The sequence below is a fragment of the Vigna umbellata genome, chromosome 4 (assembly GCF_029865625.1).
Source record: "Vigna umbellata cultivar VRB3 chromosome 4, Vumbellata_1.0, whole genome shotgun sequence".
Taxonomy (NCBI): Eukaryota; Viridiplantae; Streptophyta; class Magnoliopsida; order Fabales; family Fabaceae; genus Vigna; species Vigna umbellata.
This window is the reverse complement of record NC_142168.1, coordinates 22355850-22375648: the sequence shown is the minus strand read 5'-3', so window position 1 is coordinate 22375648 and position 19799 is coordinate 22355850. Positions and strand designations below refer to the sequence as shown.

Here is a 19799-nt window from a genome sequence, read left to right as displayed (position 1 = left end):
GTGTTACACAAATCAACTTTGCCTTTCGTTTCAACAATATTAAACACATTCACAAGCAAATTAACATCACAAGAACTTTTTGAAGCTTATATTGTGGCTGGGCTAAGAAAAAAACATTGTTTTTCTAGACAACAAAGTACCTTGAGATAAGAGACCAAACAATTTGATTCATGATATAGCATAGTATCTCTTTTGCTCCAAAATTGAATAAACCACTCTCAACTTATTTCCCAACTCTTTTTCATTGAATTCATTTTTTGGTTTTTCTTCTTCTCCTTTCTTCTTTTTATTTCTTTTTAACTCAACTTATTATTTTCTCAATGCTCCCTTCTGATAATAAGAACTCCCCCAAACTTAAACCATGCTCCTCATCCTAACATATATGTTCATCTCAACTCAAGGTAAGGAGGTTAAGGATTTTTCAATAAGCGTAAGGTTTCAGGAATGAGAAAGTTTTCTTTTTAAGGTTCATAGGTTTAACATTGGATTTTAGGCTCAAAAATGTAGAAGAGGTTGAAAAACAAGATGGCCTTGATCATTTGTATAATGCAAGTAACTAGTTCAAATAGAGAAACTCAGGCAAAATCAATTGTTATTCCAAAGTAATAGCATTCAACAATAAACTTTAAGGCACAACATCTCACAGGTTTACTCAGGGTTCCAAAATTTGATAAACATCAAGCCAAGAATATGGATCACAATTAAAACCAAGCATCTATCTAAACAGATACAAGCAACCACAATCTCTATTCAACAAGCTCAACCACATAATCTCAATCAGATTTTCAAAACAATTCTCATGGATAAAGAGCAAGCACAAGAGATTTGCATTCAATTTAAGCATAACATATGATTCACTCAAATCACCAAACCAATTGCACAAGAACTATCCACTAGGCAAGTCAAAAAGAAATCCAAATTTAAAAACTGAAAATAAATAAAACTTGAAATTAAAACTGAAAAACCGATCAAGTTGGACACTTTGCAGCTTCATAACTATAGAACACTAGCTTCAATTTCATCTGAAACATCTTCCTCCTCCCAGTAGCTTATGCTCCGCAACTACTCCACCTCCCCCAATCAGTAGGGGCCTGGCCCCCAGGCCATGCTGCACGAGTAGATAAATCTTCAAGTCATATGGTTGCTCAACTCACGCATGCCTCAAAGGTTCACAATGATGGTTTTGAACTCTTTAATTCCTAAGGAAGATCTTATCCTGTAACAAGAAAGCTGAAAGTAAAATTAGTATCTCATAGTCAACAACTGGATAGAAAGGTCCAAAAACACACTAAAAGGAATGTGTGAAAGAGTGCAAAGAAAAGAAAAACTTAGAACAAACAACAACAAAAACGTGTCAAGGCCAAAATGTCTCTACAGTGCTGCCGCCAGGCTACCGCCCAACGGCGTATCAAAAAAACAGCTCAAAACCATATTTACTGGTGTGGCACTCAACCGCAGCTCAGCTGCAGCCCAGCTACTCTACGAAAATTTGTCTCTCTCACTCTATGATTTTGGGCAATTGACACTCTTTCAAAGAACTTACACACAAACCAAGCTATAACTAACATAAAACACACATAACAACCATAAACAAAACATTTCAACTCAAAAATCACAAGCCTGCAACACAACACAAACATGCAAAACATAAGTTACTAATTCACATGACACAAAAACCATACAAACACAAGTAAAAAGGGTAATAAAACTGGGTTGCCTCCCAAAAGCGCTTGTTTAACGGCATTAGCTTGACGAATTACTCAACGAAGTGTAGATGTTGTTGTTGGTGTGCTCCATTCACCAACTCTTTTTGAACCACTTTCTAGCCACCAAATCAACTCTTTTAGCATAATTCTCTTCATCTTAGCCCTTCCACTACCTAGACATCTTTAAATACTCACTCCTATTTAAATAGCTCTTCATTAACGTCACTCATATAGATGTCGGACAAAAATCAGACGTTAAAAGCCCAAAATAACAGACGTCCAAAGTCTTTTTTACACTAGTGTATCCAACGTAAAAAATGACCGGTGACATTTTCTGTAAATAAAACAACAATATACACGTCTGTTATGGAGGGACCAGACTTCTAAAGCCATATAGACGTTTGATGTGGGGGGAACAGACTTCTATATACTCATTTTTGAAATCCAAAAAGTCACTTTTTGACTCCATTTAGACGTCAGATCCCGCCAATCCGACTTCTAAAGCCATATAGACGTCTGATGTGGGGGGAACAGACTTCTATATACTCATTTTTTAAATCTAAAAAGTCACTGTTTGACTCCATTTAACATCAGATCCCGCCAGTCCGACTTCTAAAGCCATATAGACGTCTGATGTGGGGGAACATACTTCTATATACTCATTTTTGAAATCTAAAAGGTCACTTTTTGACTTCATTTAGACGTCAGATCTCGCCAATCCGACTTCTAAAGCCATATAGACGTCTGATGTGGGGGAACAAACGTCTAATGTAGGGGAACAAACTTCTATATACTCATTTTTGAAATTTAAAAAGTCATTTTTTTCTCCATTTAGATGCCAGATCCCTCCAATCCGACTTCTAAAGCCATATAGACGTTTGTTGTGTGGAGAACAAACTTCTATATACTCATTTTTGAAATCTAAAAAGTCACTTTTTGACTAGATTTAAACGTCATATCCCCTAGTCTGACTTCTAAAGCCATATAGACGTCTGTTATTGGGGAAACAAACTTTTATATGGCTGCATTAAAACACCACAAACGCGAGGCAGTAGTTATTTGCACTTAATGTTCATCATCTTCCTCGCATTTTCTCTCCACGGGTTACGTTTTTCAAGTTCGTTTTCTCACTTTTGCACCGTTTAAAATTAGTTTTACTCTGATTACATTACTTTTTAATGAATTATCTTTCGTTTGAACCGATTAAATGTGTTTTCGTTGGGTTTTGGTGCATTTTTGCTCATGTCCTTTGACGGCCGTTCTTGAGCGACAATTTCTTGTGTTTTGCACTCCTCGTATTCCCTCCACTACGTTTTTAAAACCATCCAATACAAAAAAAGGTACAATCCATTCTCTTCAAGTAAAATATAAAGTTGTAACCTTGAATCCCCATGAGCCAGGAGCAACCCAAGAGGCCTCAAGCAGAGAAAGATCCAATCAAATACGACGACACTTTAGACGTCTGATCTGTAATGTTATACATCTGATATGTAGTGTCAGATGTCTATATAGACCTCTGATCTGTAGTGTCAGACATCTATATAGATGTCTGATAGTGCAAACTGACGTCCAATCAATGTCACCCGTAAAGACGTCAGGCCGGGATTAAACGTAAAAAACCCAAAATAATAGACGTCTAAAGCCTTTTCTGCACTAGTGTCTTCTTTCCTATTTTTATGTCGTTCAAGAGCATTATGTTTCCTCCTCCTTGTCTTCAGCCGCCTTCTTCATCTCCTCAAGCTCAGTCCTCTATTTATTCATAATCCCATTAGCTTCATCGAGAAGCCTCCCTATCTGTTGAATCTCTTCATCGTTTTGCCAAAGTTTTTTCTCTAGGTTTGTCTTCTCCACATTTGTCGCACCATTTACCGAGCACTTCATCAGCATTGCCGAGTTCTTTGACAACTCGACACTCAGTCAGCCTTCACCTCCTTGGCTTCAAACAACCCGATCTCCTCTTGTTCAACCTAGAACAACTCAGTGTGAATCTGCTCGGCATCAAGTTGTTTGGTCACCTCTTGCACTACCTCTGATAGCTTGGTCTTGAACGTGTCTGAGTTTATTGAAAACAAAAAAATCCTTATCTCTTCTTCATCTTCTTTTGTAAGAAGGTTTCTCTCACTTTTCTTCTCACATTGAAAAAATTAGCAATGTGATAGGCTTACCATAGTTTTAGCACTTCCTCGATCTGTAGTCGTTTGCATAATGGTCGTGTTTGCCAAACTTAAAACACTTGACTCTTGATCGATCTCCTTGGTCTTTCCCTTGTCCTTGACCACGCCAATTCTGTTTGTTGGTTTGCTCTTCACTATCATCCTTAAAATTACCTTGGGCACGTCCACCTCATTTTTGGCCTCCTTGTCCTACACTCTTAGGACCTTGGCTCTAAATATTCTAACTTCCATTCAAGTCAAATTGTACCTGTTGTTCTAGGTGAAGAGGTTCAACCTGTTCATCCCAGTTCATTCCCTTTATTTTTTAACTTTTAATGACCCAACAAATTCATCCACTATGGATGTATTGGGATGTTGTTTGTGTATGAAAAACTGTCATGGGTACACTTTAAAATCATGTATATTTTGTATATCTTGGTTCTTATTACCTTGCAAGAATTATATATTGTTGGGAGCACTTATCTACACTCTTTAACCAAGAGTGTGGGTAAGAGGGTATTGAGAATTCTCTTCCATTGTTGGAAGAGGAAAGAATGAATTATGAGAACGAGAGGAGTGAAAGAGATGTTTGGTAAGTTGGGGTACATGTGTTTTGATGAAAAATAGTGAAGAAAAATGAAAGTTTGATGTCTTGGGTAGAAGAAGAACATGATGGAAGAAGAATAGAAGTGGAAGATGGAGATGGGCATGGCTTGGTTGATGTAAAAGTGGCAAAGAAAAAGAAAAGAAAGGTGCTGGAAGAGGACCAAAGACCATGAAGGAAGAAGCTTGGGATGACCTTTGAAAGCAAAGAAAAAATGAAGGAGTGGTGGGTTACGTAATGGGTAGAAAATAATAAGAAAAGAGGATAGGAATGCATGGGGTATGTGTTACGTAAATGAGAGAGAGAAAATGGAGTATGTGTGTTGAGACCTCGGCAAGCATACCGGATCGTTCAAGTAATAAACCGGTAAGTCCGGATATTGTTTTCCCAAGAGATTTGTTTCGATTCACTGATTGTTAAAGTTTACCAATTTAGCGATTATTAAACGTAATTTTGTAACAAACTTAATATTAGCATACAAATGTAAATAAAGTGGTAAAAACAGTCGAATTTAGGTTCACTGGGGTTGAAATTCAAGTTCATCACTCAGGTAATTTTTCTACTAACACAATTCCTCAAAATTAATCATCGACATCCTAGGCGCATGCAGCCTCTGATCCCTCAGATGACAGTTTTTGAATCATTCAAACTAAATTACTAATCCCTTAGCTAATTCAGTTCTCAGATTTGCCTTAAACACAATGTCACAGATGACTAAAAATTCCATCCTATGTCTAGGACTTGAAATCCTTTAGTTGTTCTATCCTAGGTCTGCGGTCTCATACATTTCCCAATGATTTAACCGTTCAATTAGCTCAGATTCCCATCGTAGGCATGAATAATAAAGATAGAACACAAAATTCATACAAGATCATGCATTAATAGAGAAATTACAAAGAGTTTCAGAACTTTACTCTCAACCATAGTGAAATGGAGTTCTAGCTACACATATACATCACAGAAGCGATAAATGATGGATTGGACGGTGGAAAGTGGTGGTTTTCCACCATGGAAGCACTTAGACACAAGCTGGACGTGAGCTGCAGAGTTCCCCCTGGTCTCTCCCCTTCTCTGGATCAGTTTCGTGACATTTTAAAGAGAAGGACCTTAAGTGAATTCTCGCTGGACGACAGGACTCCACTCGCTGGGCGAGTGACCACTACTCGCTGGGCGAGTGAGCACGGCTCGCTGGGCGAATGAGCACGGCTCGTTGGGCGAGTGAACACTTCTCGCTGGGCGAGTGGGCACTGCTCGCTGGGCGAGGAGCTGGCTCGCTGGCTGAGCTATTTGATCCTTCTGACTGAGCGAGTGACGCACTCCAAATCTTTGATATTATCCAATCCTTATTCTACTTCGAAATAAACATACAAAAGCATCAAAACACATTTAAACATTCAAAACTATACTTACATCAACATTTATATACTTTTCATGAGAATAAACACTTAAATTACCCAAAAGCACAACATTTTAAGTAACAAATACAAGTAAAGTTCACACTTATCAATGTGAACTTTAGTTGTTGAATGAAAAAGGTAAAATAAAAAGAGAATGATGAGAAGGAAGTGTAAAGTCACGTAAAAGTAAGGAAGAAGGAGAGAAAAAGTAAGAGTTTGGTGAGAAATGAGTGGTTCCAAGTGGGAGCTACTTGGAAGTGAGAAAAAAAATGTAATTTAATGGTTTTGGGGTCCACTTGAAAGTGTAGATAGAAGGAATGTGTTTATAGTAAAAAGGGGGTGTATTAGAATTAGGTGTTTTCTTTGATGTTGGGTATTAATTAAAAAGTGGGGTGCACTAGAAATGTTGTTCTAGTTGATGGAAGTGTGAAATTACTAATTTCATAGGGGTGCATCAGTAGGAAGAATAATTAAATTAATTTATTTAATTATTTGTGATTTTAACTAATTGTTGGTGAATGAATTTGGTTGACTTTGTGCATGATGGTGATCTACGTATGGTTGTGATGGTAAAATCGTGAGAGCAAGCGTTCTGTCATTTCCTTAGAAATTTTGTCGAATCGATGGTGTTCGTATTACGATACGATAGTGTGTAGAGTCTCTACTGAGACTGAGGTTCGAGTGTCACCCTTTCCTCGTGCGCGGGGACTAGAGAGGGTTGGATGTCTCGCCCAATGACTTCGGCTCGTGTGAGTATAGTGCTCGGTGGGTGCGCCTAACCAAAGTTTTTACTCGTAATTCCTTGAAGAGTCGGGGAGATAGGTCTGAAGTTGCGATGGAAGACGGCTCGAATCGCCCTGTTTTGCGAAACAGGTTTGGTACGACAAAATTCAAGGAAAACAACAGAAGCTCGTGGAAATGATTTGAGTCGCGAGTATAATACTGTGACGTATTGTAATGTTGTGACTTTGATAGTCTGAGTGGTGATGATCTAAGTTATGAGTTGAATATTATGTTGTATTGTAAGGTTGTGACTCGGATAATCTAAGTTATGATATTTTGATATTGAAATTATATGCTATGTTAGGTTCTTCTTTACTCACCCTTTCCTTTTGTGGTTGTGGTTCCACCTACGATGATCGTACTTGTACGGGAGTAGATGGCATTGCAGATGAGGAAGAGATGAAGTAGCACGACGAGAGTTATGGGAATAACTATGGGGGACTTATCATGTTTTAAAGTAATTTTATGTCTTTGAATAATGAATTTGATATTTGTAAGGTTTTAACCTTATGTTGTAAGACGCTTAAACTTTTGATGGTTTAGTTCTGCGATGTTAATTTTAAAAAAAAACTGGCGTAAAATTTTGGATTTTGTTATTTTCTAGTGACACTCCGTAAGGGGTGTTACAAAATCCACCTTAACCCTAACCCTAACCCGCTTGAGAGGGTGCTTTACGGGTTGTGACTTTTTTCTAGCCGTCACTTGAGGGGACTTCATAAAAGAAGGCATTTTCAAGAGTGGGTTAAGACTGATCCTAGGCCATGGGTCAAATTAACAACTCAATGCACCTATGGAAGGAGGTGTCAAAAGTTTGCTATCTCATTTTCTCACTTCTCATTCGTACTAATTTACCAAATTAGTTGTTTTCCATTTTTATTTTCTCTATAACTTTTATGAATTTTATCATTATACCTTTAAATTCTTGCGAAGAATGAAAAATACTTCTTATTTAGTATATTATAAGTGAAGCTTAGCATTTACATAAGACAAAGAAAATACTTTTTATAACAACTAATTATCCTAGTTATAATCCATCATGTATAAAAAAGAGTACGGTGACATAATTATAAATAATTATAAATATGGTAACACTTTTATAACGGCTATATTTATAACAACTATAAAAAGTGGATGCGATGCCATTTTTATAATAAAAAATAAAACTTTCTATATCGATTTTAGTTATAAAAGTATAGAAAGTATACGTGGTGACATTTTTATAATAAATAAGAAAACTTTTTATAGTGATTCTAATTATAACTTATATAGAAATTTGACATAACGACATTTTTGTAATAAATAAAAAAATTTTCTATATTAATTTTAATTATAATAGTTATAGAAATTAGTTTTTTATTTTTGTTTATTTGAAAACTATTCAATTCCTCACAAAACCCTAGCATCGCCAAAACTGCTAAAACAAATTTTGTTTATATTCTTTACCTATTTGGAAATTTATGTTTTAGTGATGATTTGGATTTTACTATTACGTGTGTTGAGATAATTTGAAGATATCTTATTTGCTTGGTAGAAACGATTTTGATGAAATCCAAGAAAGATTGAAAAAGAAAGATTTTACTGTTTGAAATATTTTTTTATACCAATTTTGTATTTAATTGATGTAAAAAGTGTTAACATAAATAAAGAACGCTTATATAAAAAAAATATTATTCATGAATATGTGAAACAATAAATAATGTTTATTTAAAAAATTACTATGATAATAAATAACACTTTTTGAGAAAAGTACTATTTATAAGTAATTAATATTATTTTTTTAATATATAATTTAAAATAGAGAAAAAAATATCCTCTAAAAAATGCTGTCTATTACAATAGATAACATTTCTTTGTGTAAGTCCTATTTGGTGTTTAAAAAAATTTTGAAAAATGGTTTTTAGTTTAGAGGTATCTTCATGCTTCTTTTACGTTCTCCTCCTTTTTTTTTTCGTTTCCTTGGTTTTTGTTTTCCTCGTTCAACATCGTGCTCGTATTCGCTCGTTTGGCTTATGGTTCGAATAGGATCGTTCAGCTTCTTGCTTCGTTTCGTTCGTTCGGCTTCGTGCTTGGTTTCGCTTCATGCTTGGTTTCGCTCGTTTCTCTTGGTGCTTCGTTTTGCTCTGTTCGTGTACTGGGTTTAGGTATGTTCCCTCCTTCTTTTCTCTTTTGCTTTCTCTTTTTTAAAACCCTAGAGGCACGAAAGTGAGGGTTGCAGAGTATTTTGTTACTGCAATGAGGGTATTAAACTGGCGGAAGTTCATTGGGGGTAAGGAATGGTAAGGATAATAGAGGCTTGAAGGTTTTTGGTGTCGGGGTATTGACCGTGAGAAGAGCTAGAACTGGGTATGGGGAAGTTAACCTTTGTGTGTTTCGACTTCTTGCTTGAATGAGTGTTGATAATATGATTGATTCTGCATTGTCTAAGTCTCACATTGTTACTCTGCTTTTGATAATGGTTGGTTAATATTGGAATTTGATTCGATGATAAAATATAGTTGGATGGAGAATCTATCATTTTGAATGGTATGCTCTGCTAATGATTTCTTTTATTTTTATTTGAATTGCATTGTTATGTCGTGGTTGACATTAAGCTACTCTGCCATTGTTATCATGCTATTTACAATATACTGAAAGTAATTATAGTTTTATTTTGTTATAAAAACATTAGATATATGTTGTGTTCATGTTTTGATTCGTGACAGGCTTGATGCAATGCATGCAGTATCAATTTGATATGCTAAAGTTGTATGGGTGATTGCCAAGGTTTATCATGGCTGTGAGTGTGGTAATTCTGTTGACTATACGAGATTATTGAATCATGGTCTGTTGCTTTCACTGGTCTGGTCACATGATGTATGCGTGTGTGATGGGTTGTTTCTGAAAATTTTATGTTTTTCCTTGACTTATGAATGATAATGTTCGTATGGTTTTAGGATATAATGTGGTATGTAGTACAAATGGTTCGAGTCAGAAATGATCTGCATATGTTTGCTGCTTAAGTGTGAATGTGACTGTCTTACCGAAGTCTATGTTTCTGAACAATAAAATTAGTGTTACGCTCTATTCATAAATTTGGAATGTTTAAAATGCGTTTTCGAGAAACTAGAGTTATACATGAACCAATTTATGTGATGATTTCCTGTCTAGCAGCCTAAATAATTTATGGATTAACTTGAGTGATATTTTTTAACAAGACCTATGTGGAGGTATTTATCTCAATAATGAATGTTAATTGGAATGCATAAAAACATATTTTCTGTTCACTATTTTGTTTTAAAGAGTTAATATGTTTATAAATGTTATATTGGTATGATTTTGGGTGTCAATAAGGAGTAGATTAATTAGGAGGGATGCTTTTAAATGATAAATTGCTGGAAGTTTTGTGCTTTGAGGTGGTAAATGGTCTTCTCTGAAATTATTGGTGTGAAAGAATTTCCAGTGCATGCTTAAGTTTATTTCAGAACTTAACTCGTAGATGATTGAATGATAAGAGTGAACTAGGTTTTAAATTGTTCTAGGTGGTGAAATTGCTGTGAACATTTCTGGTGGGTTGAAGGTTGTTCAGTATAATCTAAGGGCTTTACTCAACTTGCTGATATATGAATACTCTGGATGTTGGCCCTGCTGTATTGTTAAACATTAGGTTGTTGAGGCATGATCATAAACTAGTATTATGTTGCTTCAACACTCTGAATCAGTATAGATGTTCTGACTTTTGATTGAAAATGACGTGAGAACACTCAACTTGAATAACAAAACTTGATTTCACGGTCTGAAATGTGTGACAGTGTGTCATATTGCTCTGTGATAACTTGTTTTGTAAGGGTTAATGGTCCCAGGGATCAATTATGGGTAGTAGGTGGAGTGATTTTATGTAAATTCTGTTTAAGTTAGCATGTACAGGTGTTGTAATGATTACGATTTGGACTATGCTGTTGTTAATGTGTGTAGTACAGTATAGTGATTCTAAATAATTGGTTGGAAGTATATATTATAAGGACCAGATTATATACCTACGCTGTTTAAACCTCTTGAAACATGTATACATATATTGTGTTTTTAGAATTAATAGAATCTGATTGACGTGTGTTGATGTTACAACATGAATTACTTTGTTTGTATAAAAGGGTGAAGGGGAGTCTATTTCTGTAGCTGTAATGTTCCAGTCAACAATTCATCAGCCTTGTTGCCTGCAATTTGTTGCTGTTGCCTCCATAAGCTACCATATTTTCTTTGGTAAGATTAAGAGTGTTTCGTGAATTGCACTAGCCGTCGTTCTCGCTGTTTGCCGTGAGGGGAAATATTTTTCAACCCCTGTAGAGAACTTTCTTTTTGGGCTAGAGTTTAGCCCATACTTCTTGTGATACAATGTTAAGTATCACCTTTTTGGAGTAGTTCAGCAGAGAACTTTGGACCTCTAACCTGTCTTTGGCCTTTTGATGCCATCATAAGTCCCAATCTTTGGTGTTTTTGGTTTCTGTCAATGCTTTGTTATAACAACTCATTGAGAGTTGCTTTATGAGACTGCTCGCTGATTTGGCTCGTTCGATGTTAGGGGTTTTAGATTTGTCCCCAAGTACAAATCGATTCTCACTAGTTCTTTCACCTTCACGTTCTGTCATTGACGTGCATATGCCGTTCAGTCGTGAGGGGAAGAAAAGTTTCAGCCGCTACAGGGTAGTTAGTCCCTGAAGGTTTGTTGCTGTTTCAGCTGCTGTAGGGTGGTTAAGTCCCTATAGCTTTTTTGCTGTTAGCCACTGCAGACAGTTCAGTTTCTGCAGGTTCGTTGTTGTTAGGGCAGTTAAGTCCCTTAAGGTTTGTTGTTGTTCAGGGTGGTTAAAGTCCATACAGGTTTATGGTTGTTAGCCTTTGAAGGCCTCCCATATGTTACTTGTGAGAAATAGAGAAGATTGGGAGAAAATATCCCTTGTGTGTTTTGCATACACATAGGGTAGTTTATTTATATTGTAAGATATGGGCCAATGCCCTTAATACAGAATAGGCTGAGCCCAAATAACAGAAACACACATCTTAACATCTAACACTCCCCCTTAAGCTAGAGCATATAACTCATATGTTCCAAGCTTGTTACAAAGATAATCAATTCTAGGTCCTCGTAAGGACTTAGTGAATATGTCTGCCAACTGGTTGCTTGAGTTAACGAACTCAGTCTTGATATATCCGGATATGATTTTTTCTCGAATGAAATGGCAATCAACTTCAATGTGCTTGGTTCTCTCATAGAAGACAGGGTTAGAGCTAATATGGAGAGCAGCTTGATTATCACATATAAGTGTCGGGTTAGAGCTAATATGGAGAGCAGCTTGATTATCACATATAAGTGTCGTGTGAGTGACATCTCCAAATTTCAGTTCACTAAGCAATTGTTTAAGCCACACAAGCTCGCAAGTAGCTGATGCCATAGCTCTATATTCTGCTTCTGCACTGGACTTTGCCACAACACTTTGCTTCTTACTTTTCCAAGATATCAGGTTGCCACCAATAGAGACACAATATCAGAAGTAGACCTCATATCAGAAGGGGAACCAGCCCAATCAGCATCTGAATAGCAAACGATTTTTGTATCGTTGTTAGGGCCATATAACAAACCTTTTCCAGGTGATCCTTTAATATACTTCAGTATGCGAACAATGCATCCCAATGGTCTTCACATGGGGAGTTTAGAAATTGACTCACCACACTAACTGCGAAGGAAATGTCAGGATGCGTAACAGTAAGATAGTTTAATTTACCAACTAATCTTCTGTACCGTTCAGGATCTGAGAAAGGCTCCCCTGATTTGGTAGGAGTTTGATGTTAGGGTCCATAGGTGTTTCAACAGATTTATAGTTCATTAACCCTATTTCCTCCAAGATGTCTAACACATACTTCCTCTGAGATATGACAATACTATCATTGGATTGTGCTACTTCAATACCCAAAAAGTATCGGAGTTTGCCAAGATCTTTGGTTTGAAAATGATGACAAAGGTGTTGTTTCATCTGAGTGATGCCAAGATAGTCGCTTCCTGTGAGAATAATATCATCGACATACACTATTAAGTAGATACATCCAGCACTTGAGTGGCGATAGAACACTGAATGATCCGCTTCACTGCGAGACATACCAAATTGTTGAATAACACATCTGAATTTACCACACCAGGCCTGAGGAGACTGTTTTAGGCCATATAAGGATTTGCGAAGACGACATACCAATCCAGATGACTCCCCTTGAGCAACAAAGCTAGGCGGTTGCTCCATATAAATTTCTTCATGCAAATCACCATTAAGGAAAGCATTTTTGACATCAAGTTGGTAAAGAGGCCATTGTCAAAGAGCGACCATGGCAATGAATAGGCGAACAGAGGTCATTTTTGCCACTAGAGAAAAAGTATCACCATAATCCAAACCAAAAATCTGTGTGTACCCTTTGGCAACCAGTCGAGCTTTCAAACGATCAATTGTGCCATCAGGGCCAACCTTGATAGCATACACCCACTTGCAACCAACAACAGACTTTCCAGATGGTAATTGGACACACTTCCAAGTTCCACTTTTCTGTAAAGCACTTAATTCATCTAGCATAGCTTGACGCCAGCCGGATGAGTTAAGGCATCACCCACAGACTTGGGAATTGACACAGAAGAAATGGATGAGAGACAAGTGTAAAAAGATGGAGATAATATGTGGTAACTAAGAACAGTATAATGGGGGGAAGGGTTACGGGTAGAGCGTATACCTTTACGGAGGGCAATTGGCAGGTCAAACTCATTTGCTGGAGCCGGAGGAGACACAGGAGGCGGCACTGGAAGTGAGTCATGAGGGAGACAATTGCGGCGACTATAAACCTGAAGGGTGGTGGTGAAGGACAATCATGGATGAATGAGAGTCTAAAGAAGGAGGAGACAAAATGGGTGGAGCATCACCAGGAGGATCACATATAAGAGGAATATCAACAGTAACAGGTAGAGGTACAGAACTAGAAGATAGATGTGAAAAGTAAAAGGAAGATTCATCAAAAGTGACATCAGCAGAGATAAAATGACGATTGAGGGAAGGGGAAAAACACTTATAGCCTTTTTGTGACCGTGGAAATCCTAAGAAGACACATTTGTGAGACCTAGGAGATAACTTGTCAAGACCAGGACTAAAATCATGAACAAAACATGTAGACCCAAAAACTCTAAGAGGTAATGGATGCAGAGGGTCTTGAGGAAATAAGATAGAATGAGGGATTTTGTTATCTAGAACGGAAGATGGCATGCGGTTGATAAGATAACATGCCGTGAGAACTGCATCACCCCAAAAACGTGAGGGTACTTGACCATGAATTAGAAGTGTACGAGTTGTTTCAATAAGGTGTCTATTCTTGCGCTCAGCCACCCCATTTTGTTGAGGGGTATAAGTACATGAGGTTTGGTGAAGAATGCCATGAGAAGCCATAAAATGTTTAAACGGTTGAGAAAGGTATTCACGACCATTATCACTGCGTAAATTTCGAATAAAAACCCCAAAACTGTGTTTTTATTTCATTGAAAAAAGATTGGAAAATAGAAAACAACTCAGAACGATTCTTCATTAAAAACAACCAAGTACATCTGGAATAGTCATCAATGAAGGTAACAAAATACTGAAAACCTAAAGTGGACTTAATACGACTAGGTCCCCAAATGTCAGAATGAACCAATGAAAAGGGGGACGACGCCCCGTTGTGAGACACTACGAGGAAAGGAACTACAAGTATGCTTCCCTAACTGACAAGACTCACACGACAAACTTGATAATTTTGACAACCTCGGGACAAGTTGTTGTAGTTTGGCAAGACTAGGATGACCTAACTGAGTATGAAGAAGGGATGGTGACTCCATGATTACGCCAACATGTGGAGAAGGGCGGAGATGATAAAGGCCATGAGACTCACATCCTGTGCCAATCATGTGTTTCGAACTCCGGTCCTGCAACCAAACAAAATCTTTAGTAAATGAAATAACACAATTAAGAGTACGAGTTAGACGACTAATGGACAATAAGTTGAAGGGAGACCCAGGGACATAAAGTACATGATCAATGGATATTGATGGAAAAATATTAACAGTACCAACACCATGAGATGAAACTCTAGACCCATCAACCATTGTTACTGAGGGTAAATTATCCGGACATGACAAGGAAGAAAACAAGGACTTGTTACCAGTGATATGATCGATGGCGCCTGAGTCAAGGACCCAAGGTACGAGGGAGTGAGAGTGAGTCAGACCAACAAAAGGTGTACCTGTACATGCAACAGATGCAGATGTAGTGAAATTAGAGTGCTGACGATCCTCATACCATCTGAGAAATTCGTTAAAGATTGCAAGTTTTTCTACAGTATTAGATGAAGTAGGATGGTCTGCAGACGATGATCGGGGAGGTGGATCAGAATTAGCCATTGCTACAGGTCGAGGAGGACTTCCATGAAGCGCATAACATCTATCAATTTTGTGGCCTAACTTGCCACAGTAGTCACATTTTGGACGTCCTTACTTGGCTTGCGAGACCGACTTCGATCATCACGTTGGGCAGCCATAACAGAGGAATCATCAGTATGAGGGATGTCTCAGTGATGGGTTTGCTCGGTATACGCAAAAGAGCAGAACAAGTAGAAGTAAAGTTGGTTATGACAGGAGAACCCAAAATCTGATCACGAACATGAGAGACATCATCAGGAGTCCGTATAATGCCAACAACATGAAGAACTTTGATCGTTGTTCCAATTCTTCAGCAGGAGTGGAAGCAGGAGGTAATATATCATTAAAATCATGAAGAAGGGCATGAATTTTACCCAAATATTCTGCCATGGGACCAAGATTGCGCGGACCAATAACAGTTAATAGGTCCTGACAAACACCATAAAGACGTTGAGTGTCATTTGTGTATAACAACTTCGCTTGTGCCCATACTTCTGAACATGTTTCATATGATCAAAACATTTGTTTCAGTGAGGAGTGAATGGTGGACTTTATAACAATGCATAACTGAGCATCAATTTTCATCCAGCGGGAAGTGTCATCTATGGTAGCAGTAGTCACATTTTGAGTAAGGTGATCTAAGTACCCCTGACTCTTCAACCAAAGTTTGATGTTGGACGCCCATTTTGCATAATTTGTGCCATCTAACTTGTCAATGGACAAGTGTACATTCACATAATTGGTATATATTGAGGATCAGAAGATGAGCCACCAACAGAGGTGTTTGTAGACGAGGAAGACGCCATGGAGAGGGAGAAACCCTAAAAATTCAAAGTGCTCCGATTGACGCAACGACCACAGATCCAGAAAGAGGGCGAGGATGCGATCACGGCGGTTCTGATCGGCGGCAGAACTCTCCGGCAACGCAAGGCGGGAAGTGGTGGCAGCGGTGACTGTTGCGGCAGCGCATGGAGGTGCGTGGGTGGTCCGTTCGTCGCGATCTTCGTACCACGGTGGTCGCCTGACCGAGACGATTCCGATAGTGTGGTCGTCGGATGCCAGGTATGAGTTTATTCTCTGCCACGTTTTCTTTTCTTTTTATTCCAAATTTGCACACAAGTCCCTAATTTCTTCAATGTTTACACTTCAGAAGGAACACTGAAATTAGGGTTGCTTAGATGGCGCGAGTTGCTGCGCACATCTCTCTTACGTCTGGAGGTTGATGACTTGCGAGAATGGGGATAGTGGCTTCGTGATGGGTTTTTTGTGTCTCTGGCTTCTTGGTTTGATTCCTGCAGGTTTTTGGAGGTTGACGCGTTGGCTTGCACGAGGTGGTCCAGTGAAGATGAAACCGCCATCTAGTGGCTCTGGTTTTCTCTCTCGACGATGACGGCGCGATTTGAAGGAGATGTGGGTGGCGCTTCCACTTCACCAGGTAATGGCGGCAGCTCAAAATTCACAGCACCGCCATGACTACTACACTGCTGAATTCCACCTTTTTGAATAGTCTGCATAGAGTTGAAGTCACCATAGCATATTTGGCCACCATTATTAGCCTCAGCAAAATGTGTGGATGGTTGTTTTGGAAGATTCAAACACCCAGTAAGAGCAATTTCTTCAAGCAAAGTACCTGGATCAGAAACATCTGTGTTGATAGCCTTGAATTATTCTCCAGAGAAGGATCAAAAGCTGTTCAAACTTGATCTGGATTACTGCTCTCAATCCTAGATTCAGAACCGGGGTTTTGGTTGAGGAAATTTGCATAAACTAGTGGAAGATCAATATTTGGTCCATCACTCATCCTTGATGAGGAGCTAGAAGCTGCAAAAGTCCTTATTCTGGGATCATAAGAATGCCCAACAGGGTTATTATTATGATCTGTAGCATTCCCAGAAGGTGATGATGATGAAGTTTTGGAAGTGAAACCTCAAAATTATTTTGTTCAACCTCAAAATTCTTCATTGGAGCCCCTTTGATTTGGGTTTCGCCTTCTTGGACCTCATTGCGGTGTTCCTTATGAACCCTAATTTTAGTGTTCCTTCTGAAGTGTAAACATTGAAGAAATTAGGGATTTGTGTGCAAATTTGGAATAAAAAGAAAAGAAAACGTGGCAGAGAATAAACTCATACCTGGCATCAGACGTGGGCTGGCCGTTAGCCACGTCAAACAAAAGTTAACGCCATCCAAAATTAGGGACTATTTATAATAGTTTAAAACTATGAGGACTAAAAGCCATCAAAGTTTCGAGTAGGGACTAAATCCAAAATCGTGTGATACTTAAGGGACTAAAAACATATTTAACCTTTAATTTTAGCATCACAAGCTCAACAATTTTTTTATGTCACTGGTTTAATTGATGTCAATTGGTCAATTGTGTTTTTGACTAATAAAATAAACGATCTTTCCAATGATGAAATAGAAGATGAAGATACTAATATTGAAGATGATCTTTGTATGAAATATCATAGGATGATCATCCAATAACAGATGATATCTTGTATAGGAGAGATGATCATGACGAAGGAATTTGGATAAATCTATCATTTTGTGTCCATAAGAAACCTAAGTCTTTAAAGTTCACTTCAAAGAAGAAAAGGTTGGATTTATAAATTTTATTTGTATGTTTATCCTTTTTTACTTATGTTATCATTTTTATTATCTGAATCACTTTTATTATAGGTAAATGACAACTATTACTGAAGATGGTATTCTTTCTCCCAACAAAGCTGAAGGGAACAAATTAAAGGTTATATACATATTTTATTTTTTGGTATATTAGATATGTTACTTTCCTAATTATTGTTCAATATGTACTTATTCATATTATTAGGTTTCATGGAATGCAAAAGGTCAACCCATTACCTGGTGACACAAACTTCATCAGTTATCTTGGATCCATTGCTCGATCAAATGTGTCTATAACTTGTGATAATTTGAAAGATTCAAGTTTGGATGCCTATAAAGAGATCATTTGGAATGATATACGATTAATGTTTACTACTTAAATCTACTTATTTTAAAGTATGTGTTATGATTTCCAAACTTTTTTTACTAATTTTTTTTTTGGATAGCTAACTTTCAATGTAGATACATGTCACAAGACGTATGTATTAAGGGAGACATGGTTGTTGCTTAGGAGTTTTAGGACTTCCTTGGCCCATAAATATCTAAAGGAGGACAATGAAGATTATTTAGAGAATCCTCCTAATCAACCTCCTGTGAAGTATGCATCCATGATTAGTGTGAATATTTGGAAATAGTTTATTGCAAAACATATGGATAAAAGTTTCAAGGTAATGTATACTATCTAAATACAATATATATTTATCCTTTAATTCTTTTGTTGGAAGTCTCACATCAACTAGAGATAAGACCAATTTAGAGTATATAAGTGGGTAAACCTCATCTTATAATCTGGTTTTGTGGGGTTGAGGTTCTCTTTAATTCTTCAATACTTACACATGAAGAGTAAACTTTTTAGGTTGTATGTAATATTTAAAATAGCAGTCATCTTGCTTCCTTCTATTCTATGAAGCACATATACTCAATATGGAATTAGGACGGTACAGGGACACAACAATGATTTTCAAATTTAGGATACATTAGCAAAAAGTTGTTAAATAATTTATATAAATGTAGAATATTGATAAATAAAGAGACATTGATCATTTATCATTAATTGAAAACTATGATGACAATTTTGCAAAAGACATGTGATTATAACAATAAATATATTTTTTTTAATTACTTAATTATGATTGGAAATCTAGTAGACTATCAAGTATCAGTATAATTAAAGGATAGAGCATTGTATTTTACAAAGCATTATTACACAACATATGTTAATATGACATTCTATTATTCAACCATAGATTAATGCACTATTCTTTTATTAAGATTTTATCCATACGTTTCCGATCTTTACACAGATGTATTAGTTTCAACTTTGATAATCCTTTTTATTTTATTTTATTACAATGATTGGCTGAATGACAGTTTGTTGTTAGTGATTCTGGCCTAGGTGCACCTATAGGATTTGGTGGTTCTGTACAGCATTCTTCGTCAGTTTTGAGTTCAGAATTTTATTTCATGTGTAAAAATGTTATGCTGCATTACTTGATGAATATGGGATTATTGAGGGTCTAGTTTATGTTGTGTATGTTGTTATGAAGTGATAAAACCATGATGTTTACTAGGCATATGGAAAAGACTGAATAGAAATGTTAGAAAGATTTAAACAAGGTTAACTGCACTGGATGATTAAATTTGTATGACTGGGTTTTGTGATATGTTCTGTCCCATTCTGATTTGAACTTAAAGATTTTAGCGGATTTACAATAACTGGGTGTAATTATGGTTGATTGGAACATATGTAAGTAGAAGTTAAACTCTCTCTGTGGTATAAAACGAGATATTGTCTTTTATGATCGTGAATTCCAATTAGTGTGATGCAACTAATAATGTTTGCTGTGGAAATTGTTTTGGAAATCTGAGTTACTGAAATAAACTGTTTTGAAGTGTCACAATGCATGCTCATAAACTTAATTAGATTACATTTAGCCTGTGTGTATTCGTTGGGTGAAATACTTGTGATCCTATATATCCTGTCTCTGGCTTTCTGGTGAATATTATTGAATATGCAGTATGATGTAAATTCTAATTGAATTTATTGTGTTAGTTAAATAACATACATGAAAAGTTAGCTGT

General features: G+C 37.0%; 1 long non-coding RNA gene and 1 pseudogene across 1 annotated transcript; one reads left to right on the top strand and one right to left on the bottom strand.

The window, feature by feature from the left end:
* Window positions 1–8534: 8534 nt before the first annotated feature.
* On the top strand, window positions 8535–18291 carry LOC148199583 (uncharacterized). The gene is made up of 3 exons (XR_015785967.1): window positions 8535–8784; window positions 17772–17838; window positions 17923–18291. It is a non-coding gene; the product is annotated as an uncharacterized LOC148199583 (long non-coding RNA).
* LOC148199584 (uncharacterized) lies at window positions 15247–17228 on the bottom strand (annotated as a pseudogene).
* Window positions 18292–19799: the final 1508 nt, after the last annotated feature.